The sequence below is a fragment of the Mobula birostris genome, chromosome 10 (genome assembly GCF_030028105.1).
Source record: "Mobula birostris isolate sMobBir1 chromosome 10, sMobBir1.hap1, whole genome shotgun sequence".
NCBI lineage: Eukaryota > Metazoa > Chordata > Chondrichthyes > Myliobatiformes > Myliobatidae > Mobula > Mobula birostris.
Window position 1 is genome coordinate 20,500,412 of NC_092379.1, and position 26,512 is coordinate 20,526,923.

Consider the following 26,512-nt stretch of genomic DNA (forward strand, 5'->3'; position numbering starts at 1 on the left):
CTTTTAGATCGATGCTGGGAAAAGGAAAGAAGGAAATTCAGAAATTTTGCACGGACTATTGAAGGGAAAGCAAAAAGGCCAGGAATTAGTAACAAGGCCCCAAGTGATACACTGCCTTTTCCTGGGCTGTCTCCATGACTGTGTGAAGCACCAGAGGTGGATCCTAAATTATTCAGAAAGAGATGGAAAAGTAGAGAAGTCAACATAAATCAAGATATAGTTGAATGTTATGTAAATAATATTAATTATGGATATTTACGAATTTACACAGATGTTTCAAAAAAGGTAATACTGTGGTAGATTAGGGGTAGGATTGGTAGTGCCTGATTTTAACATGAAAAAGCAGGTGAGGATAAACGATGATTTCTCAGTGGATGCAGGTGAAATGACAGCTGGACTATTGGCTTTGCAGTGGGTGGAGAAAGTGAGAGCATGCGAGTTGTAATATTGTCTGATTCAAGCACAACAATCCGGAGTCTAAAAGATTTACATTAAGTGGGAAAACCAGAGGTTGTATGTGGGATAATACAAACCTTATTTCAACTTAAAATCGTATCCAGAGAGAAGTGGGGTAGTTTAGGAATGCACGAAAGAGTAGGAGGGAGGAGTGATAATATCGAGACTGAGGTTTGGGCACACAGGGTTAAAGTACATTGTTTTTCATAAAGAAACGTAACAATGGGAGGTGTGAATATTGTAATCAACAAGACATAATCAAGAAGGGATGGACGATTTAAAAGTTATCTCAATACGATTTAACATTAACAGCATTTTGCAGAAAGGATCAGAGGATTATTGCTTAAAATTATAGTTCTGTTACTTCAGAGCACAGATCTTTTTATATAAAATGATATATAAATATGGGGTCAAATATAAATATGTGGGTCATGACACGTTGACCCATAGTCCAGTTCAGAAGGGGCGGCAATGCACCTTAAAAAGGATGTTTGCGAGAGTGTCGGGATGTAAACATACACAGGCCATTCCCACCATAGGCTGTTTGCCGAAAGAAGAATTATGAGAAGGGAATAAACAAAGTAAATATCAGGAAGATTTAGTGAACCAGACGTCCCACCTTCCGGTTTCTATCCTTGCCGCCATTGGTTAAAAGGACCGACGGTCTTCCCACCCATCTTTCACGGGATTAGAGAAACATGCAGACCGCCTGTCGCTATTGGTTGCTTGGAGGTCCGCATGTTCCCACCCATTGGTTTGCGCGCATGGCCGTCATACCACTTGCTCTACCATTGGTCAAGTTTTTTTTAAAACTTGCGAAGATCGAATCGTATGAAAAAATTTCGGAAAGATCCATTTGGTTCACAAAATTAAAGTAGATGGATCACCAAAGCAGGAAAATTTTGGAGGTTATAAATTTTATGATTAACCACCTAAAACTTTTGGAACAAAAGCGTAGCAGCTTTACGCCTGCGCTGAATGGTGATGTTTACCGGTCATTGCCGTATAAATTATTATTTCCGTACGGTATCTCTGAAGCCTCGGTGAACATTGGGAGCGAACTTCCCATTTGATGGTCACATGTTGTGATGTTTTGAAAAAAGAAAACGATGTTTCATGGCAGTTGCGATCGTCTTCCAAATACTGAAATGGAGACTTTAGATACCCAAACGCCCTTGCGCGTAGAATAAGCTCTATCTCGAGTGGAACTGGAGACGAAGTAGGATTGAGACCTTTCATGTGGACTGAAAGACAGAGGGGAGGTGACCGGGGTAAAGAGGCGAGGGAAGGGGTAGAGCAGGTGCTGTCAGGTGATAGGGGCCGCCAGGTGAGCGGGTGTACAGGCGGATGGGGAATGGAATAGTGGCAAAAGGCTGAAGATAATGGAATCTGATGGGAGAGGAAGGTGGAGCATGAACTAAAGGGAGGGAGGTGTGGAGGGCAGAGGGGAGTAGTGGGGACGGGAACCAGTGGGATGAGTGTGTGGGTTGTGTCACGGACTGGTATGGAAACACCCTTGAATAGAAAAGCCTACAAAAATGCATGGATACAGACTAGATCATCACAGGTAAAGCCCTTGTTGTTACTGTGAACGAAGTCACCAGAGAGACAGTGAAGCTGGTGGTGATAGAAGTCTTTATTCAGCAAAACAAGCAGCGGAGATCATACTCCAGACACTCTTGGAAGAAGAGGCCTGCCTGACCCAATATTACATGACATTTTTATATGCTAAATATGAAACGTAACAGCAGGACAATGCTGTAGTTACAATGTTATTTAGAATGCTCCCTTTGAATGACATATAATTTTCAAATACCTCCATCTTCACATCCACACTCCATGCACACAAAACAAATGTTAATTCCCAGTGACTCTGGACCACATTCATGCACAAGCAGGTATCTGAGGTTGAATTTATCTGAGGGCAAGGAGTTATAGTGAGAGGGACAGAGGGAGAAAAAAGAGAGAGGAAAAAAATAAGTAATAAATAAACAAACAAACAAATAAGGGATGGAGGTGGGGCATTAACGGAAGTTAGAGAAGTCAATGTTCATGCCATCAGGTTGGAAGCTACCCAGATGGAATATAAGGTGTTATTCCTCCAACCTGAGTGTGGCTTCATCTTGACAGTAAAGGAGGCCGTGGATAGACATATCAGAATGAGAATGGGATGTGGAATTAAAATGTGTGGCCACTGGGAGATCCTGCTTTCTCTGGTGGACAGCCTTGCCCATCCTCTGGGCTCCCCTCCCCCTTTCTTTCTCCCTAGGCCTCCCGTCCCCTGATCCTCTCCCTTCTCCAGCCTCGTATCCCTTTTGCCAATCAACGTTCCAGCTCTTAGCTCAATCCCTCCCCCTCCTGTCTTCTCCTATCATTTCGGATCTGCCCCTCCCCCTCCCACTTTCAAATCTCTCACTGTCTCTTCTTTCAGTTAGTCCTGATGAAGGGTCTCAGCCCGAAACGTCGACTGTACCTTTTCCTATTGATGCTGCCTGGTCTGCTGCGTTCACCAGCATTTTTTGTGTGTGTTGCTTGAATTTCCAGCATCTGCAGATTTCCTCGTGTTTGCAAAAACTTCTGTAGTTCTTTCGTGGTGTCTCAGGAAGGCAGCGTCCATTATTAAAGACCTCCAGCACCCAGGGCTTGCACTTTTCTCACTGTGATCAGAGTCATAGTCATTGTCATAGTCACAGTCATACTTTACTGATCCCGGGGGAAACTGGTTTTCATTACAGATGCACCATAAATAATAAATAGTAATAGAACCATAAATAGTTAAATAGTAATATGTAAATTATGCCAGTAAATTATTAAATGTCCAGGACCAGCCTATCGGCTCAGGGTGTCTAACCCTCCAAGGGAGGAGTAGTAAAGTTTGATGGCCACAGGCAGGAATGACTTCCTGTGATGCTCTGTGCTGCATCTCGGAGGAATGAGTCTCTGGCTGAATGTACTCCTGTGCCCACCCAGAACATTATGCAGTGGATGGGAGACATTGACCAAGATAGCATGCAACTTAGACAGCATCCTCTTTTCAGACACCACTGTGAGAGAGTCCAGTTCCATCCCCACAACATCACTGGCCTTACGAAAGAGTTTGTTGATTCTGTTGGTGTCTGCTACCCTCAGCCTGCTGCCCCAGCACACAACAGCAAACATGATAGCACTGGCCACCACAGACTCGTAGAACATCCTCAGCAAAGTCCGGCAGATGTTAAAGGACCTCAGTCTCCTCAGGAAATAGAGACGGCTCTGACCCTTCTTGTAGACAGCCTCAGTGTTCTTAGACCGGTCCAGTTTATTGTCAATTCATATCCCCAGGTATTTGTAATCCTCCACCATGTTCACTCTGACCCCCTGGATGGAAACAGGGGTCACCAGTACCTTAGCTCACCTCAGGTCTGCCACCAGCTCCTTAGTCTTTTTCACATTAAGCTGCAGATAATTCTGCTCACTCCTTGTGACAAAGTTTCCTACCGTAGACCTGTACTCAACCTCATCTCCCTTGCGGATGCATCCAACTATGGCAGAGTCATCTGAAAACTTCTGAAGATGACAAGACTCTGTGCGGTAGTTGAAGTCCGAGGTATAAATGGTGAAGAGAAAGGGAGACAAGACAGTCCCCTGTGGAGCCCCAGTGCTGCTGATCACTCTGTCGGACACACGTTGTTGCAAGCACACGTACTGTGGTCTGCCAGTCAGCTAATCAAGAATCCATGATACCAGGGAAGCATCCACCTGCATCGCTGTCAGCTTCTCCCCCAGCAGAGCAGGGCAGATGGTGTTGAACGCACTGGAGAAGTCAAAAAACATGACCCTCACAGTGCTCGCTGGCTTGTCCAGGTGGGCGTAGACACGGTTCAGCAGGTAGACGATGGCATCCTCAACTCCTAGTCAGGGCTGGTAGGCGAACTGCAGGGGATCTAAGTGTGGCCTGACCATAGGCCGGAGCAGCTGTCATCAGGTAGGAGATACAGAAGCCTGAAGGCACACACTCAGCGATCAGGAACAGCTTCTTCCACTCTGCCATCCGATTCCTAAATGGACGTTGAAGCTTTGGACACTACCTCACGTTTTTCATATACAGTATTTTTGTTTTTGCACATTTTTTAATAATCTATTCAATATACGTAATTGATTTACTTGTTTGTTTATTATGTTTTATTTTATTTATTATTATATTTTTTTCTCTCTCTGCTAGATTATGTATTGCATTGAACTGCTGCTGTGAAGATAACAAGTTTCACGTCACATACTGGTGATAACAAACCCGATTCTGATTCTGATTCTGAACCGGAGGTGATCAGGGAGTTTAAGGTAAAGAACCCTTAGGAACTAGTGATAACAATGTGATTGAGATCAACTTGAAATTGGATAGGGAGAAAGTAATGTTTGACATAGCAATATTTCAGTGGAGTAAGCGAAATTACAGTGGTATGAGGAGTTCACCAAAGTAAATTGGAAGGAGCTGCGAGCAGGGATGTCAGCAGAGCAGCAATGCCATGTGTCTCTGGGGAAAAATGAGGAAGGTGCAGGACATGTGTATTCCAAATATGAAGAAATACTCAAATGGTAAAATAGTACAACTGTGGCTGACGAGGGAATTCAAAGCTGATGTAAAAACAAAAGAGAGGGCATACAACAAAGCGAAATGATTGGGAAGACAGAGGATTGAGAAGTTTTTAAAAACCTACAGAGAACAACGAAAAGAATCATTAGAAGGGAAAAGATAAAATATAAAAGCAAGCTAACAGTAATATCAAAGTGGATAGCGAAAGCTTTTTGTAGTATGTAGAAATTAAAAGAGAAATGAGAGTGGATATAGGACCGCTACGAAATGAGGCAGGAGAAATAATAAATGGGGAACAAGGAGATGGCAGATGAATTAAATGAATATTTTGCATCAGTCTTCACTGTGGAAGGCACTAGCAGCATGCCTGATGTTGTAGTGTGGGAAGGAAGAGAAGTGGGTGCTGTTACTATTAGAAGGGAGAAGGCTGAAGACCTAAAAGATCATAAGTCACCCAGACCAGAGAAACAGCACCCTAGCGTTCTGAAAGAGGGAGCATTAGAGATTGTGGTGACAGTGGAAATGATCCTTTCAAAATCATTGGACTCTGGCATGGTACCAGAGGACTGGAAAATTGCAAATGTCACTCCACTCTTTAAGAAAGGAGGAAGGCAGCTGAAAGGAAATTATAGAGAAGTTAGACTGACCTCAATGGTTGGGAAGATGTTCGAGTCAATTGTTAAGGACGAGGTGACGGAGTACTCGGTGACCCAGGACAAGACAGGATAAAGTCAGCGCTGTTTCCATCAGGTAAAACCCTGCCTGATGAACCTGTTGGAATTCTTTGAGGAGATTACAAGTAGGATCGATAAAGGGGATGTAGTGGATGTTGTATATTTGGACTTTCAGAAGGCCTTTGACAAGGTGCCACACATAAGGCTGCTTAGCAAGTTAAGAGCCCATGGTATTTCAGGAACGTTACTAGGATGGGTGGAGCATTGGCTGATTGGAAGAAGTCAGCGAGTGGGAATAGAAGGATCCTTGGCTGGTTGGCTGCCAGTGACTAGTGGTGTTCCGCAGGGGCAGTGTTGGGCCCACATTTTTTATGCTGTGTATAAATGATTTAGATAATGAAACAGATGGCTTTGTTGCCAAGTTTGCAGATGATACAAAGACTGGTGGAGGAACAGGTAGTGTTGAGGAAACTGGTATGATGCAGAAGGACAGACGGATTTGGAGAATGGGCAAGAAAGTGGCCAATGAAATATAATGGAGGAAAATGAATGATCATGCACTTTGGTAGGAGAAATAAATGTGTGGAGTATTTTCTAAACAGGGAGAAAATCCAAAAATCTGAGATGAAAGGGACTTGTGAGGCCTTTTGCAGAAGACCCTATAACCATATAACAATTACAGCACTGAAACAGGCTATCTCGGCCCTTCTCGTCCATGCCGAACGCTTGCTCTCATCTAGTCCCACCGACCTGCACTCAGCCCATAAACCTTTCCTTTCCTGTCCATATACCTATCCAATTTTTCTTTAAATGACAATATCGAACCTGCCCCTACCACTTCTACTGGAAGCTCATTCCACACGGCCACCACTCTCTGAGTGAAGAAGTTCCCCTTCGTGTTACCCCTAAACTTTTGCCCCCAACTCTCAACTCATGTCTTCTTGTTTGAATCTCCCCTACTCTCAATGGAAAAAGCTTATCCACGTCAACTCTATCTGTCCCACTCATAATTTTAAATACCTCTATCAAGTCCCCCCTCAACCTTCTACGCTCCAAAGAATAAAGACCTAACTTGTCCAACCTTTCTCTGTAACTCAGGTGCGGAAACCCAGGTAACATTCTACTAACTCTTCTCTGGACCCTCTCCATTTTGTTGACATCTTTTCTGTGATTTGGGGACCAGAACTGTACACAAGACTCCAAATTTGGCCTTACCAATGCCTTGTACAATTTAACATTTCATCCCATCTCCTACACTCAATGCTCTGATTTATAAAGGCCAGCATACCAAAAGCTTTCTTCACCACCCTATCCACATGAGATTCTAGCTTCAGGGAACTATGCACCATTATTCCTGGATCACTCTGTTCTACTGGATTCTTCAGTACCGTACCATTTACCATGTATGTCCTATTTTGATTAGTCCTTCCAAAATATAAAGGTAAACTTTCAAGTCAAATCGTCACTTTTTATTGTCATTTCGACCATAACTGCTGGTACAGTACACAGTGAAAACAAGACAACGTTTTTCAGGACCATGGTGCTACATGAAACAATACAAAAACTACACTGAACTACGTGAAACAACACAAAAACTACACTAGACTACAGACCTACCCAGGACTGCATAAAGTGCACAAAACAGTGCAGGCATTACAATAAATAATAAACAAGACAATAGGCACAGTAGAGGGCAGTAGGTTGGTGCCAGTCCAGGCTCTGGGTATTGAGGAGTCTGATGGCTTGGGGGAAGAAACTGTTACATAGTCTGGTCGTGAGAGCCTGAACGCTTCGGTGCCTTTTGTCAGATTACAGAAGGGAGAAGAGTTTGTATGAGGGCTGCGTGTAGTCCTTCATAATGGTGTTTGCTTTACGGATGCAGCGCGTGGTATAAATGTCTGTAATGGTGGGAAGAGAGACCCTGATGATCTTCTCAGCTGACCTCACTATCCGCTGCAGGGTCTTGCGATCCGAGATGATGCAATTTCCGAACCAGGCAGTGATGCAGCTGCTCAGGATGCTCTCAATACAACCTCTAGAATGTGGTGAGGATGGAGGTTGGGAGATGGACTTTTCTCAGCCTTTGCAGAAAGTAGAGATGCTGCTGGGATTTCTTTGCCATGGAGCTGGTGTTGAGGGACCAGGTGAGTTTCTCCGCCAGGATGATTTGGTGGTGAGGAAGGCAAATGCAATGTTAACATTCATTTCAAGAGGTCCAGAAAACAAGAGCAGGGATGTGATGCTGAGGCATTATAAGGCACTGGTGAGGCCTCACCTTGAATATTGTGTGCAGTTTTGTGCTCCTCATCTTAGAAGAGATGTGCTGGCATTGGAGAGGGTCCAGAGGAGGTTCACAAGGATGATTCCAGGAATGAAAGTGTCATAATATGAGGAGCATTTGATGCTTCTGTGTCTGTACTCGCTGGAATTCAGAAGGATGAGGGGGAATCTCATTGAAACCTGTTGAAAATTGAAAGGCCTGGACAGAGTAGATGTGGAAGGGCTGTTTCCCATGGTGGGAGAGTCTAGGACAAGAGGGCACAGCTTCAGGATAGAAGAGCGTCCATTCAAAATAGAGATGCAGAAAAATTTCTTCAACCAGAGGGTGACGAATCTGTGGAATTTATTCCCACATGCAGCTGTGGAGGCCAGAACTTTGTGTGTATTTAAGGCAGAGATTGATAGGTTCTTGACTGGACATGATATCAAAGGTTGTGGGGAGAAGGCTGGGAACTGAGGTTGAGGAGGAGATAAAAAAAGGATCAGCCATAATTGAACAGTGGAGCAGACTAGATGGGCCAAATGGCCTAATTCTGCTCCTATGTCTTATGGTCTAAAATAAATCTCAGGGTAGTATATGGCGGCATCTATGTACTCTGATTATAAATTTACTTTGAACTTTGGACTTTCAGAAGGCCTTTGACAAGGTGCCACACATGAGGCTGCTTACCAGCTTAAGAGCCCATGGTATTACCAGAATGATACAGAGGGTGGAGGATGAGAAAGAGACGGTGTTGTGGGTCAGGGAGATCAGGAGGCGGGAGGTAAGGGACAGAGGAGGGCAGCAGTTATTGGATGCTGAAGAAATCAATTTTAATGCTGTCAAGGTGTTGGCTCCCCTGGAGAATATCAGCACCCCCAGGACCCAACTGTTTACTGTGAAAGACTTTGCCTGGTTTGACTTCACAAACTGGAACATCTCATGCAGAGTCATAGAGCATGGAAATAGGACTCTTGGCCCAACTGGTCAATCTGGACCAAGTTTTGCATCAAAGTTGCCCATTTACCAGTGTGTACCCCACATCCCTGTAAAACAAGTGTTCCCAACCCTTTTATGCCATTGACCAATACCATTAAGCAAGGGGTCCAGGTACCGAAGGTTAGGAACCCCTGCTCTGAATCCTATCAATTCATGTACTTGTCCAAGTGTTTTTTTAGTGTTGTTCTTGTATCTGCCTCACCCACATCATCAGGCAGCTGATTCCATATGCAGACCGTCCTCTGGTTGAAAAACTCGTTCCTTCTGTTCCCATCAAATCTTTTAACTCTGTCCTGAAAACTGTGCCCCCTGGTAGGTGATGGGTGGGAGTGACAAAAGGCTGAAGATAATGGAATCTGATGGAAGATGAAGTGAGGCCTCAACAGTGTTTTATAAAGTCTCAACATTACATCCTGGTTTTAATATTCCAATTCTCTGGAAATGAATGCTAACATCTCATTTACCTTCCTCACCACGGACTCAACTTGCAAATTAACCTTCAGAGAATCCCGCTCAAGGGCTCTCAATTCCTTTGTGCCTCAGAGTTTTGTACTTTCTGTCCACTCAGTCAATAGTTAAAGCTTTAATTTCTTCTACCAAAGAGCATGACCATACAATTGCTGACACTGTATTCCATCTGTCACTTCTTTGCCCAGTCTGCTAATCTGCTTCAGTCTTTCTGTAGCCTCTCTAAAAACTACCTGCCCCTCCCCCATGACAAACTCGCCAATAATTTCCTTTCTTCTGTCTCTCTCCCTTCTTGAAGAGTGGAGTGACATTTGCAATTTTCCAGTCCTCCATTCCAGAATCCAGTGCTTCTTGAAAGATCATTACTAATGCCTCTATATTGTCTTCAGCCACCTCTTTCTGAATGTTGTGGTGTACACCATCTACTCCAGGTGACTCATCTCCCTCAGTTTCTCAAGAATCTTCTCCATGGTAATGGTAGCACACTTCATGACCCCTGACACCTGGAACTTCTACCATGCTGATTGTGTCTTCCACAGTGAAGACTGATGAAATGTATTTATTCAGTTCTTCGGCCATTTCCTTGTCCCTCATTACCACCCTCCCAGCATCGTTTTCCAGTGGGCCGATATGACCTCTCACCTCTCTTTTACACTTCATATATCTGAAGAGACTGTTGGTATCCTCATTAATATTATTGGCTATCTAACTTTCGTATTCCACCTTTACCTTCTTACAGACTTTTTCAGTTACCTTATGCTGGTTCTCAAAAGCTTCCCATTCCTCCAGCTGTCATGGTCTTGTCCGTGACGTCTGCATTCCAGTTCACGGTCTGTTCAATCGATCCATATTCCGGGTTTTCCCTGTTTTCCCCAGTTCTATTGGGTGCCTTAACTGAGGCACCTGATTCTCGTTTTGGGCTGGCACATAAATACCTCTCAAACCAAGAATTCCCTGCTGGACTGTTCCCTTCCCCTGCCATCTGAAGCCCTGCCTGCATCCCCGTCAAGTTCAACTGCCAGAGTGAGACCGGAGCCTTGCCATGCCAAGATAAGGAACTATTTATTGTTGAGTTTGGAACTATCTCTTTGTGTCCCCGTGTTTAGTGTCTGTGTCAAAGAAGAGTCCCGGCCCTAGGTACTGTTCCCAAGGAGGGGTCCCGGCTCTGTGTTCTGTGTTCCAAGTTCCAGGCGCTGTTTTCCAGTCCTGTCCAAGTCTAGGCTTCGTGTTCTCATCCAGTCCAGGAGTCCCTTGGCAGTTTACCTCGGCAGTTCCCTTGGCAAGTATCCTCAGCAGAAAGGGTCCCGCCCCCGCGTCCCAGAGCCTAACAAAGCCGAGTCCAAGAGCCGAGCCAGAACTAGTCCAAGAGCCACGTCCTGCCCTGGAGTACCTCACGTCCAAGGCTCCGAGTGTCCAGTTGAAGTCCAAGGCTCTGTGTTCCAAGACCAAGCCTGGTCCAAGTCTGAGCTTTGTGTCCTCAACTAGTTCTGGTTCCTCAGCCAGCCCAGGGGTTCCTCACCCACCATTGGGGTACCTCGTCCTGACCTGTAGCCACGTCCTGTCCTTGCCAAGATCCTAGTCCCGAGTCCTAGCCCAGACCCGGGTTCCAGTTCTGAGTCCAAGTCCAAACCAAGACCCAGGTTCCGGGTCCTTGTCCAGGTTCTGGTTCCGGAGTTCCGTGTTCCTAGTCCAGGCTCCTCATTCCTAGTTCCCTGTCCGGGTCCTGTGTTTCTAGTCCAAGTCCCAGCCCTGGCCCTGAACCCTAGACTCATCCAGGGACTGTGTCAATTTCAAGCATTGTCTCTTCCTTACTCACCTTCCTATCTCAATAAACCTAGTCTCTGTCTTGCTTTTGGGTCCGCCATCCATGCCCAGCTTATAACACTAACTTCCCAATAATTTCTGCTCAGTTATATGCCCTCTCTTTGGTTTTATGTTGGCTTTGACTTTCCTTGTTCGGCATGGCTGAGTCACCTTGCCTTTAGAATACTTTTCAAAGTTGCTGGTCAACGCAGCAGGCCAGGCAGCATCTCTAGGAAGAGGTGTAGTCGACGTTTCAGGCCGAGACCCTTCGTCATCACTGAATTGTGGCTGAAAGAAGATTATAGTTGGGAGCTTGATATCCAGGGATACACATTGTATCAAAAGGACAGGCAGGTTGGCAGAAGGCGAGGTGTGCCTGTGTTGGCAAAAAAAATTGTGGTGTGCCTGTATTGGCAAAAAATTAAATGAAATCATTTGAAAGAGGTGACATAGGATGGGAAGGTGTAGAATAATTCAGGGTATACCAAGGAGTATTATGGTTAAGGGTGATGAAATGAGAGCATGGATCAGTACATGGAACTACAATGTTGTAGGCATTACTGAAATTTGGTTGACAGAGGGGCAGGAATGGGTGATTAATGTACCAGGTTTTTGAAGTTTTAGAAAAGATAGAGGAGGAGATAAAGTGGGGGTATTGCATTAACAGTCAGGGACAATATCACAGCTGCACGCAGAGGAGACATAATGGCGAGGTAAGAAACTGAGTCCATTTGATTGAAACTCAAGAACAGGCAGGGTACAATCACACTGATGGGATTGAACTTGGGGACGCAGCCTCAAGATTTGGGGGAGTAGATTTAGGATGGAAATGAGGAGAAACTGTTTATCCCAGAGAGTGGTGAATCTCTGTGAATTCAATGCCTAATGAAGCAGTGGAAGCTACCTCAGTAGATATATTTATGACAAGGTTGGATAGATTTTTGCATAGTAGTGGAATTAAGGATCATGGGGAAAAGGCAGGTAGGTGGAGATGAAAATCAAACGTAGGTTCAAAGGTTCGACTTCTAATTTTCTCCGAACTAAGACATAGCATCACTTGAGAGAGCCATTGTGACAAAATGGGAGCCGATGTCTCCTTCCACTTCGACAAAATGGCCCTCCTAGCTATTAATGTAACAAGTGCAGTTACATGTTGGTCAGACAAAGAGATACCGTGGATATTTTGAGGAATTATTCCAAAAAGCACAGTTAATTTGTTAGGTTGTAAATTAGTTTTAAGTGCTTTAGAAATTGTAGAAAAAATTGACTTCCAGAACTATTCCAGTATAGAACAGGAACAAAACATGTGTGTCAGTGTAGCTGTCTCAGTTTTACATCTATTACAATAACTATCAACATTAGGAAACTCTTTAGACAATCTCTCCTACGTCAAATAGTAACGACGTACAATTTTAAATTGAATCAGTGAATGACTAGCACAGGTCGAAGAACAGTTAACCAATTTCAGAATCCGCGTCCAATCCTCCGTCATAGGAGTCAAATTAAGTTCCTTTTCCCAATCTTGTTTAATCTTAAATAAAGGACGCTTATCCCTTTGTGTGTCAATGCAAGGAGCATTCGTAATAAGGTGGATGAATTGAAAGTGCAGCTTGTTATTAATGATTATGATATAGTTGGGATCACAGAGACATGGCTCCAGGGTGACCAGGGATGGGAGCTCAACGTTCAGGGATATTCAATATTTAGGAGGGATAGACATGAAGGAAGGGGAGGTGGGGTGGTGTTGCTGGTTAAAGAAGAGATTAACACAATAGAAAGGAAGGACATAAGCCGGGAAGATGTGGAATCGATATGGGTAGAGCTGCGTAACACTAAGGGGCAGAAGACACTGGTGGGAGTTGTGTACAGGCCACCTAACAGTAGTAGTGAGGTCGGAGGTGGTATTAAACAGGAAATTAGAAATGTGTGCAATAAAGGAACAGCAGTTATAATGGGTGACTTCAATCTACATGTAGATTGGATGAACCAAATTGGTAAAGGTGCTGAGGAAGAGGATTTCTTGGAATGTATGCGGGATGGTTTTTTGAACCAACATGTCGAGGAACCAACTAGAGAGCAGGCTATTCTGGACTGGGTTTTGAGCAATGAGGAAGGGTTAATTAGCGATCTTGTCGTGAGAGGCCCCTTGGGTAAGAGTGACCATAATATGGTGGAATTCTTCATTAAGATGGAGAGTGACATAGTTAATTCAGAAACAAAGGTTCTGAACTTAAAGAGGGGTAACTTTGAAGGTATGAGACGTGAATTAGCTAAGATAGACTGGCAAATGACACTTAAAGGATTGACGGTGGATATGCAATGGCAAGCATTTAAAGGTTGCATGGATGAACTACAACAATTGTTCATCCCAGTTTGGCAAAAGAATAAATCAAAGAAGGTAGTGCACCCGTGGCTGACAAGAGAAATTAGGGATAGTATCAATTCCAAAGAAGAAGCATACAAATTAGCCAGAGAAAGTGGCTCACCTGAGGACTGGGAGAAATTCAGAGTTCAGCAGAGGAGGACAAAGGGCTTAATTAGGAAGGGGAAAAAAGATTATGAGAGAAAACTGGCAGGGAACATAAAAACGGACTGTAAAAGCTTTTATAGATATGTAAAAAGGACAAGACTGGTAAAGACAAATGTAGGTCCCCTGCAGACAGATACAGGTGAATTGATTATGGGGAGCAAGGACATGGCAGACCAATTGAATAATTACTTTGGTTCTGTCTTCACTAGGGAGGACATAAATAATCTTCCAGAAATAGTAGGGGACAGAGGGTCCAGTGAGATGGAGGAACTGAGCGAAATACATGTTAGTAGGGAAGTGGTGTTAGGTAAATTGAAGGGATTGAAGGCAGATAAATCCCCAGGGCCAGATGGTCAGCATCCCAGAGTGCTTAAGGAAGTAGCCCAAGAAATAGTGGATGCATTAGTGATAATTTTTCAAAACTCGTTAGATTCTGGACTAGTTCCTGAGGATTGGAGGGTGGCTAATGTAACTCCACTTTTTAAAAAAGGAGGGAGAGAGAAACCGGGGAATTATAGACCGGTTAGCCTAACGTCGGTGGTGGGGAAACTGCTGGAGTCAGTTATCAAGGATGTGATAACAGCACATTTGGAAAGCGGTGAAATGATCGGACAAAGTCAGCATGGATTTGTGAAAGGAAAATCATGTCTGACGAATCTCATAGAATTTTTTGAGGATGTAACTAGTAGAGTGGATAGGGGAGAACCAGTGGATGTGGTATATTTGGATTTTCAGAAGGCTTTTGACAAGGTCCCACACAGGAGATTAGTGTGCAAACTTAAAGCACACGGTATTGGGGGTAAGGTATTGGTGTGGGTGGAGAGTTGGTTAGCAGACAGGAAGCAAAGAGTGGGAATAAACGGGACCTTTTCAGAATGGCAGGCGGTGACTAGTGGGGTACCGCAAGGCTCAGTGCTGGGACCCCAGTTGTTTACAATATATATTAATGACTTGGATGAGGGAATTAAATGCAGCATCTCCAAGTTTGCGGATGACACGAAGCTGGGTGGCAGTGTTAGCTGTGAGGAGGATGCTAAGAGGATGCAGGGTGACTTGGATAGGTTGGGTGAGTGGGCAAATTCATGGCAGATGCAATTTAATGTGGATAAATGTGAAGTTATCCACCTTGGTGGCAATAATAGGAAAACAGATTATTATCTGAATGGTGGCCGATTAGGAAAAGGGGAGGTGCAACGAGATCTGAGTGTCATTATACACCAGTCATTGAAAGTGGGCATGCAGGTACAGCAGGCGGTGAAAAAGGCGAATGGTATGCTGGCATTTATAGCGAGAGGATTCGAGTACAGGAGCAGGGAGGTACTACTGCAGTTGTACAAGGCCTTGGTGAGACCACACCTGGAGTATTGTGTGCAGTTTTGGTCCCCTAATCTGTGGAAAGACATCCTTGCCATAGAGGGAGTACAAAGAAGGTTCACCAGATTGATTCCTGGGATGGCAGGATTTTCATATGATGAAAGACTGGATGAACTGGGCTTGTACTCGTTGGAATTTAGAAGATTGAGGGGGGATCTGATTGAAACGTATAAGATCCTAAAGGGATTGGACAGGCTAGATGCAGGAAGATTGTTCCCGTTGTTGGGGAAGTCCAGAACAAGGGGCCACAGTTTGAGGATAGAGGGGAAGCCTTTTAGGACCGAGATTAGGAAAAACTACTTCACACAGAGAGTGGTGAATCTGTGGAATTCTCTGCCACAGGAAACAGTTGAGGCCAGTTCATTGGCTATATTTAAGAGGGAGTTAGATATGGCCCTTGTGGCTATGGGGGTCAGGGGGTATGGAGGGAAGGCTGGGGCGGGGTTCTGAGTTGGATGATCAGCCATGATCATAATAAATGGCGGTGCAGGCTCGAAGGGCCGAATGGCCTACTCCAGCACCTATTTTCTATGTTTCTATGTAATAATAAATTATAAATTCTTCCAATGCAACCCTTCATCAAAGGGTTCATACTCGTAATAGTATCCAACAGGTCGGCATCCAATATGTAAGGAAAATTACTTAAATATTTTTGTAAGAAATGTCTAACTTGAAGATATTGTAAAAACTGAGTATGAAAGAAAATATTTATCAACTAATTGTTCAAAAGACATCAGTCTATATTCTTTAAATAAATCCAGAAAAAGAATTAATACCTTTATTTTTCCAAAGTAAAAAAAGTTGGATCACTCAAAGAAAGCTTAAAAAACAAATTTTGATAAATTAAACTACAAAGTTTAAATTTTTTAAGATTAAAAAAATTGCAGAACTGGAGCCAAATTTGTAAAGAATGCTAAATCACAGGGTATAAATTTAAATTAGCAACTTTAGCTAATTGTATAGGTAAAGCAGCTCCCAATAACGAGGTTAAATAAAACTGTTTCACAGCTTTCAATTCCAAGTCTACCCAAATTGCCCGATCGTTCTTATCAACCCAGTGTAACCAGAAGGACATATATCGCACATTAACAGCCCAGTAATACATGCTTAAATTAGGCAAAGCGAGACCGCCATCCTTTTTCAACTTTTGTAAGTGACATTTACTAATTCTTGGTCTTTTATTATTCCAAATAAAAGATAAAATAATAAAATCAATCCGATCAAAAAACTTCTTAGTCAGAAAAACAGCGATATTCTGAAATAAATATAAACATTTTGGTAAAATCATGATTTTGACTATATGGATGCGACCAACAAGTGAAAAGGTAAGTGGGTTCCATCTACTAAATAAATACTTCATAGAATCCACCAAGGGAACAAAATTAGCTTTATAATGATCCTGATATTTTTTAATGATTATAACACCTAAATATCTAAAGGAATCTGTGACTTTGAAAGTATTATCATATATAGAAACAGTTTCATTTAAAGGAAACAGTTCACTTTTACTAAATTTTATTTTATATCTTGAAAAATCTCCAAATTCATTAAATAATTTTAGCAAGGCAGGAATAGATTCCTCAGGATTGGATATTTAAACCATTAAATCATCAGCGTAAAGAGAAATCTCATGAATGGTCTCATTCACAAAATTCCCAAAAATATCTTTAGCTTCACGAAGAGCAATAGCAAGGGGTTCTAGTATTAAATTAAATAACAAAGGACTTAATAGACAACCTTGTCTTGTCCCCCGTGAAAGCTGAAAAAAGGGGATCTACAGTTATGAGTAATAACAGTAGCAATAGTTTTATATATCATTCTAATCCAATTATTAAAATTAATACCAAAGACAAATTTCTCTAAAACATTAAATAAATATTTCTATTCGACTTGATCGAACGCTTTTTCAGCATCCAAAGAGACAATGCATTGTGGAGTTTTAAAAGAGGACAAATATATGATGTTAAATAATCTCCAAACATTCGAAAAAGAATAACGACCCTTTATAAAGCCTGTTTGATCTTTAAAAATAATGGCCATTAACTTTGACAGAATCTTAGCATTGACATTCAATAATGAAATAGGTCTATATGAGGCACAATCAGTAGGATCTTTATCCCTTTTAAGAACTAAAGAAATAGAAGCCTCATAAAAAGTAGAGGGTAAATCAGCTTTCACCAATGAATCCTTAAACAATTCCAACATATATGGAGAATGCAATTTTCCAAATTTTTTATAGAATTCTACAGGATAGCCATCACGCCCAGGGGCCTTACCAGATTGCATTAAAAAAATAGCTTTATAAATTTTGGCTTCAGTAATTTGGGCATCAAGAGATTTTTGATCCTCAACAGAAATTTGAGGAAAAGCAATCTTTTGTAAGAAAGCATTAATTTTAGAAGAATCTACTGGACAGAGTTATAAAGTTCAGTATAAAAATCTTGAAAAATCCACACAGGTTTGAATGAGGTCCATAACAACTGCGGCATACTAGTTCAGATTCAAATATGAATCCCTGAATACGGTCCAGACCACCGATTCAAAGCAGTCCTGTAAGCACTCCTGTACTTCCCTGGTCCATACCTTCTTGGTCCTCACTACTGGTGCTGCAGTCTTCAGTCTCTGTCTATATTCAGGGAGTAGAAGTATAACCAGATGATCTGACTTCCCAAAGTGAGGGCATGGAATAGCACAGTAGTCTGAAACTTCCTGAAAGATTAGGAGTTGTGGTCACTCTTCATCCACTGAAAGATCAGTTCCCTGGTCAGGCTCATTACCCGACACCAGGTACAGTATGGCCCCTACTTTCATTGGACCATGCACATACTGATTTGAGAAACCTTCCTGGATGCACCGAATAAATTCAGCCCCATCTGAAACCCTTACACTAAGCAGGTCCCAGTTTATATGCGGAAATTTTAAAATGCCCATGACAACAACCCTATTATTTTTACACATTTCCTTAATCAGATTACATACCTGTTCCTCAGTGTCCTGGTGGCTATTAGGGGGTCTGTAGCACATAACACATAGGAGCAGGAGGAGGCCATCTTTCTTTTTCAATCTTTTTATTGGTTTCATAATGATAAACATACCATAGTATTGATACAGTTATTGGGATTACATTGTTATAATTAACATAGTTGAATATAAACCCAGTTGACACATGGGTATTAAACCTCCCAATCATAGAGGATACAAATATAATGTACAAAAAAAATAGAAATAAAATCATGAAAAAGCAAAAAAAAATAAAAATATACCCCAATAGAAAAACTAACCTAAACAGTGTTAATCAACCAAACTAAGAAAAAAAAGACATGGGCTGTTATGTAACATCAAAAAAAGGAACCATTAGTGTCGGCGACTCCGCTCCTCTCGACATATATTAAAAAGAATTTGAATACATTTGGAAAAGGTCAAATTACAACATATGGAAATGTTGAATAAATGGCCTCCAAGTCTTTTCGAATTTAGTAGAGGGATCATAAATAACACTGCTAATTTTTTCTAAGTTTAAACACAACATAGTTTGAGAGAACCAATGAAACGTAGTGGGAGAATCAATCTCTTTCCAATTCAGCAAAATGGATCTTCTAGCCATCAATGTAAGAAATGCAATCATCCGACGAGCTGAAGAGGTTAAATGACTTGATTCTGTCAATGATAACCCAAAAAATTGCAGTAGTAGGGTGAGGTTGTAAATCAATATTCAGAACAGTTTATTGTGGGATTTTTTTCACACATTTTCTGTATTTTTTCCCCATTACGGAGTTCCGGAGCATGCGCGTTTTCTATTTGGTTCTATTTATCCCCGCCATCTTTGATTAGCCCGCGGTGGTCTGCGTGTATTGTGTTTAAGAATAATATCCAATGGTACTTAAACAGATAAACGTTGTTAGTTGGAATGTACGTGGCTGGAATCACCCTGTTGAGCGAAAGAAGACATTTACAGTTTTTAATCGATTCCAGCCCGATATAATTTTTGCTCAAGAAACGCATATCAGAACGGGCGATCAAAATAGATTTTTTAAAACATGGAAGGGTCTGCAATAACATGCTACCTGTCAAAATAAAACAAAGGGAGTATCTATTTTTATTGAATCTAATATTTTATTTATTCAAGAAGACATTTTCTCAGATAATAATGGTAGATTTTTAATTATTAAAGAAACAATTTGTAATAGAAAAATTATCCTGGTCAATCTATACGGACCTAATGTAGATGATCCTTTTTTAAAAAATGTATTTGGTTTATTACCAGACTTAAATGAATATATGCTGCTGATGGGAGGTGACTTCAACTGTTGTTTAAACTCTTTGATTGACAAGAGTTCAACCAATCAGCAGCTTCCGAGTCGTTCGGCAACACTTATTAATTCTTTTTTAATTGATTATGTTCTGATAGAAATCTGGAGAAATTTACATCCTAATGACAGAGATTATTCTTTTTATTCATATGTTCATAATAAATATTCGAGAATTGAGTATTTTATAGCTGATTTCCGATTTTTGTCCAAAGTCCAGAAATGTGAATATGATGCTATTGCAGTCTCGGATCATGCGCCTTTAAGCTTAACTTTTGAGTTAAATGATGTTAGTAATGTAAACTTGCCTTGCCGCTTTCCAGAAAATTTATTACAAAGTTCGGACTTTGTTAAATTTATAGAGATTCAGATAAAAGATTTCTTCCTTCTTAATAATACGGGGGATGTCTCGAAATTGATTATATGGGATACACTCAAAGCATATTTGCGAGGTCAGATACTATCTTATTTGGCTAAACTCAAGAAACAGACAAAAATAGAGCTAGATAGAATTTCCAAACTAATTGAAGGTCTGGATAATTCTTATGCAGTTTCTCCTAATGTTGATTTATTTAAACATAGGGTTGAACTTAAATCACAATATAATTTACTATTAACTTATCCTATTGAAAAAAATTTGCTTAAATTAAAAAATCAATTTTATATGTTTGGAGATAAAAGTAACAAGCTATTAGCATCTCAACTTAAAGCAGTTAGAGCTAAAACAAATTTTTAAAATTCGTAAGGGAGATGGTAGTTTAGCTTGTAATTATGAAGATATTAATAAAAATTTTCAAGACTATTATAGTTAACTCTATAACTCTCAGTTTCCAGCTGACCCTTCTAATATGTTTGCCTTTTTACAAAAGATTGATTTTCCTGGAATATCTGTTGAAAATTAGCAAATTCTTGCTGCTCCTTTTACTGAAAGAGAAATTCAGAAAGCTATTCTTTCAATGCAATCTGGTAAAGCTCCTGGATTGGATGGTTTTACTGCAGGATTTTATAAAAAATTTGAACATTTGCTTACTTCTTATATGTTGGAAATGCTTAAAGATTCTCTCCTGTTAGGAGAGTTACCTTCCACATTTTATGAAGCTGCTATTTCTTTAATTCTTAAGAAAGATAAAGACCCTACTGATTGTACTTCATGTAGACCTACTTCATTATTAAATGTGGATGCCAAAATTCTTTCAAAAATAATGGCTAATCGGATGGAGAATATACTAGCTAAAATTATTTCTCAGGATCAAATGGGTTTTACAAAAGGCTGTTATTCTTTTTCTAACACTTGGAGATTGTTAAATATTATATACTCATCCCTATCTAAGATTCCCAATGTGTTGTTTCTCTAGATGCTGAAAAGGCATTTGATAGAGTTGAATGGAGAATATTTAAAGTTTTGAAGAAATTTAGCTTTGGTACTAATTTTAATAAATGGATTACATTGATATATAAAAGCCCCATTGCCACTGTTATTACTAATAACTGTAGATCCCCCTTTTTCCAACTTTCCCGGGGTATGAAAAAAGGATGTCCGTTAAGTCCTCTGTTATTTAATTTGATGTTGGAACCTTTGGCTATTGCACTTCTTGAAGCTAAAAATATTCAAGGAATTTCTATAAATGGGACCATTCATAAGATCTCCCTTTATGCGGATGATCTTTTGGTTTATGTTTCGAATCCCGAAGAATCTATTCCTAACTTACTGAAATTATTAAATGAATATGAATTGTTTTCAGGATATAAATTAAACCTGCATAAAAGTGAATTATTTCCTTTAAATGATTCTGCTTCTATATATGATGACATTTCTCTAAAAGTTACGTATTCTTTTAAATATTTAGGTATTATCATAACTAAAAATTATGGAGACCTTTATAGGGCTAATTTAGTTCCCTTAGTGGATTTTATGAAGCAATTTTTTCTAGGTGGAATCCACTTACACTTCGTTAGCAGGTCGAATTCATGCAGTGAAAATGATGATTTTACCAAAATTTTTATATGTATTTCAAAATATTCCTATTTTTTTAACTAAGAAGTTTTTTGATCAGGTTGACTCTATTATTTCATCTTTTGTTTGGAATAATAAAAGACCAAGAATTGGAAAATGTCATTTACAAAAATTAAAAAAGGATGGAGGTCTTACTTTGCCTAATTTAAGAAGGTATTATTGGGCGGTTAATATACGTTATGCGTGTTCTTGGTTATATTGGATGGATAAAAAGGAACGACCATCTTGGGTTGATTTGGAATTGAAAATTTTGAAACAATTTCATTTAACTTCGTTATTAGGAGCTCCTTTACCTGTACAATTAGCCAAAATTTCTATTCTAAATATAAATCCTATGATTAACCAATGATTATGAATCTGGTACCAATTTTGAAAGTTTTTTAATCTTAAAAAATTTAACCACCTTAGTTTAATTTATTGAAACTATTTATTTAAACCTTCACTTAGTGATCCAACCTTTTCTCTTTGGTGGAATAAAGGAATTTTTTCCTTGGTGGACTTGTTTCAAGAAGGACGATTGATGTCCTTTGAGAAATTAGTAACTAAATACTCTCTCTCATATTCACATTTTTTGCAATATCTTCAGGTCAGACATTTCTTACAAGAATATTTAAGTAATTTTCCATATACACAAGACTCTGACCTGTTAGACATTATTTTAAATATGAACCCTTTAGTGAAAGGTTTTATAGGGAAAATTTATAATTTACTATTACAACAGGATAATTATCCTTTACTTAAGATTAAGCAAGATTGGGAAAGAGAGCTTAATATGACCTTAATAACAGAGGATTGGTTGCAAATTTTGAAGCTGGTTAACTCTTCTTCGATTTGTGCCAATCATTCTCTAATTCAATTTAAAATTGTACATCGTTATTATTTGACAAAGGAGAGATTGTCTAAAATATTTCCTAATGTAAATAGTCTGTGTGATAGATGCAAAACTGAGATAGCCATATTGACGCATATGTTTTGGTCGTGTTCTGTATTGAAACAATTTTAGAAATCTACTTTTTCCACAATTTCTAAAGCTTTGAAAATCAATTTACAACCTAAAAAATTGACAGTTTTGTTTGGTATAATTCCTCAACATATTCACGGTATTTCTATATCTGACCAATACGTAATTGCATTGGTCACATTATTGGCTAGAAGGGCTATTTTATTAAAATGATAAGATGCCTCTGTTCCCACTCTGATACAATGGTTCTCTCAGGTGAGGTTATGTCTTAGTATGGGAAAAAATTAGAAGTCAAGCTTTTGATCCTAGATTTGACTTCGAGAAAAGGTGGGGTTCTTTTGCCCTTTATTATCATTTGACATGAGTTAATAAAGATGGTCCTTTTCTGATGGTTGGTGGTTTGGTGTCTTTTTTTAAAGGAAGCGTGTACGGTGTATAGCTCCGGGTTTGTGCTCCAAATGGGTATTTTTTTTTCCTTTTTTTTCGTTATTAGGGTTTTTCTCTGTTTTAGTTAGTAGGGGTTCTTTTTTTCTTTCTTTCTTTTTTCCATAAAAAAAGCTTTAACACTTTGTTTTTTGATTATTATTGATAAAAAAATCAGTTGAAATAGTATCAAAAATATCTTTCCAATATTTTTTCAAAAAAGGACATGACCAAAAAATATGAATTAAAGAAGCTACCTCAAAGTGATATCTATCGCATTAAGGATTTATATGAGAATAATAACGAGCTAATTTATCCTGAGACATATGAGCCCTATCCACTACTTTAAACTGTATCAACGCATGTTTAGCACGTATAGAGGATGAGTTAACTAATTGAAGAATTTTTTTCCCATTTTTCAATCAGTAATCTGAAGTTCCCTTTCCTTATCAGTCTTAACTTTATTAGATACATCTGGACATATTTTCATAATTATATTATAAATAATTGCTATTACACCTTTCTGAAAAGGATTTAAATCTAAATTTTTTTCCAAAATATCCATTGAATATAAATTCAGGAATGTAGGAGAAACAGTATTTAAAAAGTTTCTAATCGGTAAATATCTAAAAAAAAATGGGATCGAGGCAAGTTATATTTATTAGATAATTGTTCAAAGGATATGAAACAATTATCCAAAGGTAGATCACAAAATCATACTATTCCTTTAATTTTCCAAGCCGGATATGCTTGATCCATAATAGAGGGTTGAAAGAAGAAATTAGAGATAATAGGACTTGCCAAAATAAATTGATTCAACACAAAAAATTTTCAAAATTGAAACCATATACAATAGACAACAGACAATAGGTGCAGAAGTGGACCATTTGGCCCTTCGAGCCTGCACCGCCATTCTGAGATCATGGCTGATCATCTACTATCAATACCCGGTTCCTGCCTTGTCCCCATAATCCATGATTCCCCTATCCATAAGGTACCTATCTAGCTCCTTTTTGAAAGCATCCAGAGAATTGGTCTCCACTGCCTTCTGAGGCAGCGCGTTCCACACCTATACATCAAGTATGTTTTACTATTCGGTTATCCATTTGTTTATACAATTTAAAATGAGTAAAGGGAAGCAAAGTCCCTAAAATAGAACCCAGTGAAAACCCTTGTAAAGAACTACGTTCAAGATTTACCCAATGTGGACTTGAAGTTACGTCCGTCCGCTAACCAAAATTTTAAATATCGAATATTAATTGCCCAATAGTAAAATCTAAAATTTGGCAAAGCTAAACCCCCCTCCTTTTTAGATTTCTGTATATGTCTTTTACCTAACCTAGGATTTTTGTTCTGCCATATAGATGAAGAAATTTTGGAATCAACATTATCAAAAAAGGCTTTCGGAATGAAAATCGGCAACCCTTGAAATAAATATAAAAATTTAGGCAAAATAATCATCTTGATAGCATTGATCCGACCGATCAATGACAGAGACGTTGGTGACCATTTAGTAAACAAAAGTTTAACCTGATCAATTAAAGGTAAAAAATTTGCCTTAAATAAATCCTTATACTTTTTCGTACTATTAACCCCCAAACATGTAAAAAAGTTGGTGACCAATTTAAATGGTAAACATCCATAAATAGGAACTTATAACCAGAAAAATTTCTAAACTGAGCCAACAAAGATAAAATAGCGGGAATGGATTTCCCAGGATTAGAAATATATGGGAGTAGGCCATCTGGCTCGTTGAGCCTGCTCTGCCATTCAATAAGATCATGGCTGATCTGGCCATGGACTCATCTCCACATACCTGCCTTTTCCCCATGATCCTTAATTCCACTACTATGCAAAAATCTAGCCAACCTTGTCATAAATATATCTACTGAGGTAGCTTCCACTGCTTCATTAGGCATTGAATTCACAGAGATTCACCACTCTCTGGGATAAACAGTTCCTCCTCATTTCCATCCTAAATCTACTCCCCCAAATCTTGAGGCTGCGTCCCCAAGTTCAATCCCATCTGTGTGATTGTACCCTGCCTGTTCTTGAGTTTCACTCAAATGGATTCAGTTTCTTACCTCGCCATTATGTCTCCTCTGCGTGCAGCTGTGATATTGTCCCTGACTGTTAATGCAATACCCCCACTTTATCTCCTCCTCTATCTTTTCTAAAACTTCAAAAACCTGGTACATTAATCACCCATTCCTGCCCCTCACTCAACCAAATTTCAGTAATGGCTACAACATTGTAGTTCCATGTACTGATCCATGCTCTCATTTCATCACCCTTAACCATAATACTCCTTGGTATACCCTGAATTATTCTACACCTTCCCATCCTATGTCACCTCTTTTGAATGATTTCATTTAATTTTTTGCCAACACAGGCACACTACAATTTTTTTGCCAACACAGGCACACCTTGCCTTCTGCCAACCTGCCTGTCCTTTCGATACAATGTGTATCCCTGGATATCAAGCTCCCAACTATAATCTTCTTTCAGCCACAATTCAGTGATGCCCACACTGTCATACATGCCAATCTGTAGCTGTGCTACAAGTTAATCTATCTTATTCTGTATACTGTCTGAATTCAAAGATAACACTTTCAATCCAGTCTTCATCACCTTTTTTTGATTTTTGCCCCCCTTTTGCATCCCATTGACTGCAGTTTTGCCCTGTCATCAGCCTCTACTTGCCAGCAGTCTCACTAAAGACTGCCTTTGTTTGAAAATCAACAACTCGATCCTCAGCCTTATCTCTACATTTAATTGATTATCGATTAAAATTAGAAACTGCAGACCCTTTTAAATTTTTAGGAATTTGGTTTGATAAAAAACTCACATGGTCAACATGTATTAAAGAAATAAAAACCCAAAGTAAGAAAGTAAGGTTAATCAGTGGGGCAATGAGGACAACACCAGTGGTGGCAATGCAGGTGGAGTTGGGAGAGACACCTCTGGAACTGAGAAGATCACAGCTTGTGTTAACATATTGGGTAAACGTACAAGGGCCTGGAGAAAATCATCCAAGTTAACAGATTTTAGATCGATGCTGGGAAAAGGAAAGAAGGAAATTCAGAGATTTTGCACGGACTATTGAAGGGAAAGCAGAAATGACAGGAATTAGTAATAAGGCCCCAAGTGATACAGTGTCTTTTCCTGGGCTGACTCCATGACTGTGTGAAGCACCAGAGGTGGATCCTAAATTATTCAGAAAGAGATGGAAAAATAGAGAAGTCTACTTAAATCAAGATATAGTTGAATGTTATGTAAATAATAATAATTAGGGATATTTACAAATTTACACAGATGTTTCAAAAACGGTAACACTGTTGTAGATTAGGGGTAGGATTGGTAGTGCCTGATTTTAACATGAAAATGCAGGAGAGGATAAATGATGATTTCTCAGTGTATACAGGTGAAATGACAGCTGGACTATTGGCTTTGCAGTGGGTGGAGAAAATGAGACCATGCGAGTTGTAATATTGTCTGATTCAAGCACAACAATCCAGAGTCTAAAAGATTTGCATTCAGTGGGAAAACCAGAGGTTGTATGTGGGATAATACAAACCTTATTTCAATTTAAAATGGTATCCAGAGAGAAGTGGGGTAGTTTAGGAATGCAGGAAAGAGTAGGAAGGAGGAGGTGATAATATCGAGACTGAGG

At 39.9% G+C, this 26,512-nt stretch overlaps 1 long non-coding RNA gene across 2 annotated transcripts in view; it reads left to right on the forward strand.

The window, feature by feature from the left end:
• The first annotated feature begins 4,661 nt into the window (after window positions 1-4,661).
• LOC140203903 (uncharacterized) overlaps window positions 4,662-26,512 on the forward strand; it is a 110,417-nt gene continuing 88,566 nt past the window's right edge. Inside the window, exon 1 of one of the 2 annotated variants that reach the window (XR_011887417.1) lies at window positions 4,662-4,773. This is a non-coding gene — a long non-coding RNA (uncharacterized lncRNA). Of the gene's footprint in view, window positions 4,774-7,698; window positions 7,845-26,512 lie in introns of those variants that run through there. The other variant, XR_011887416.1, reaches the window with a different exon arrangement.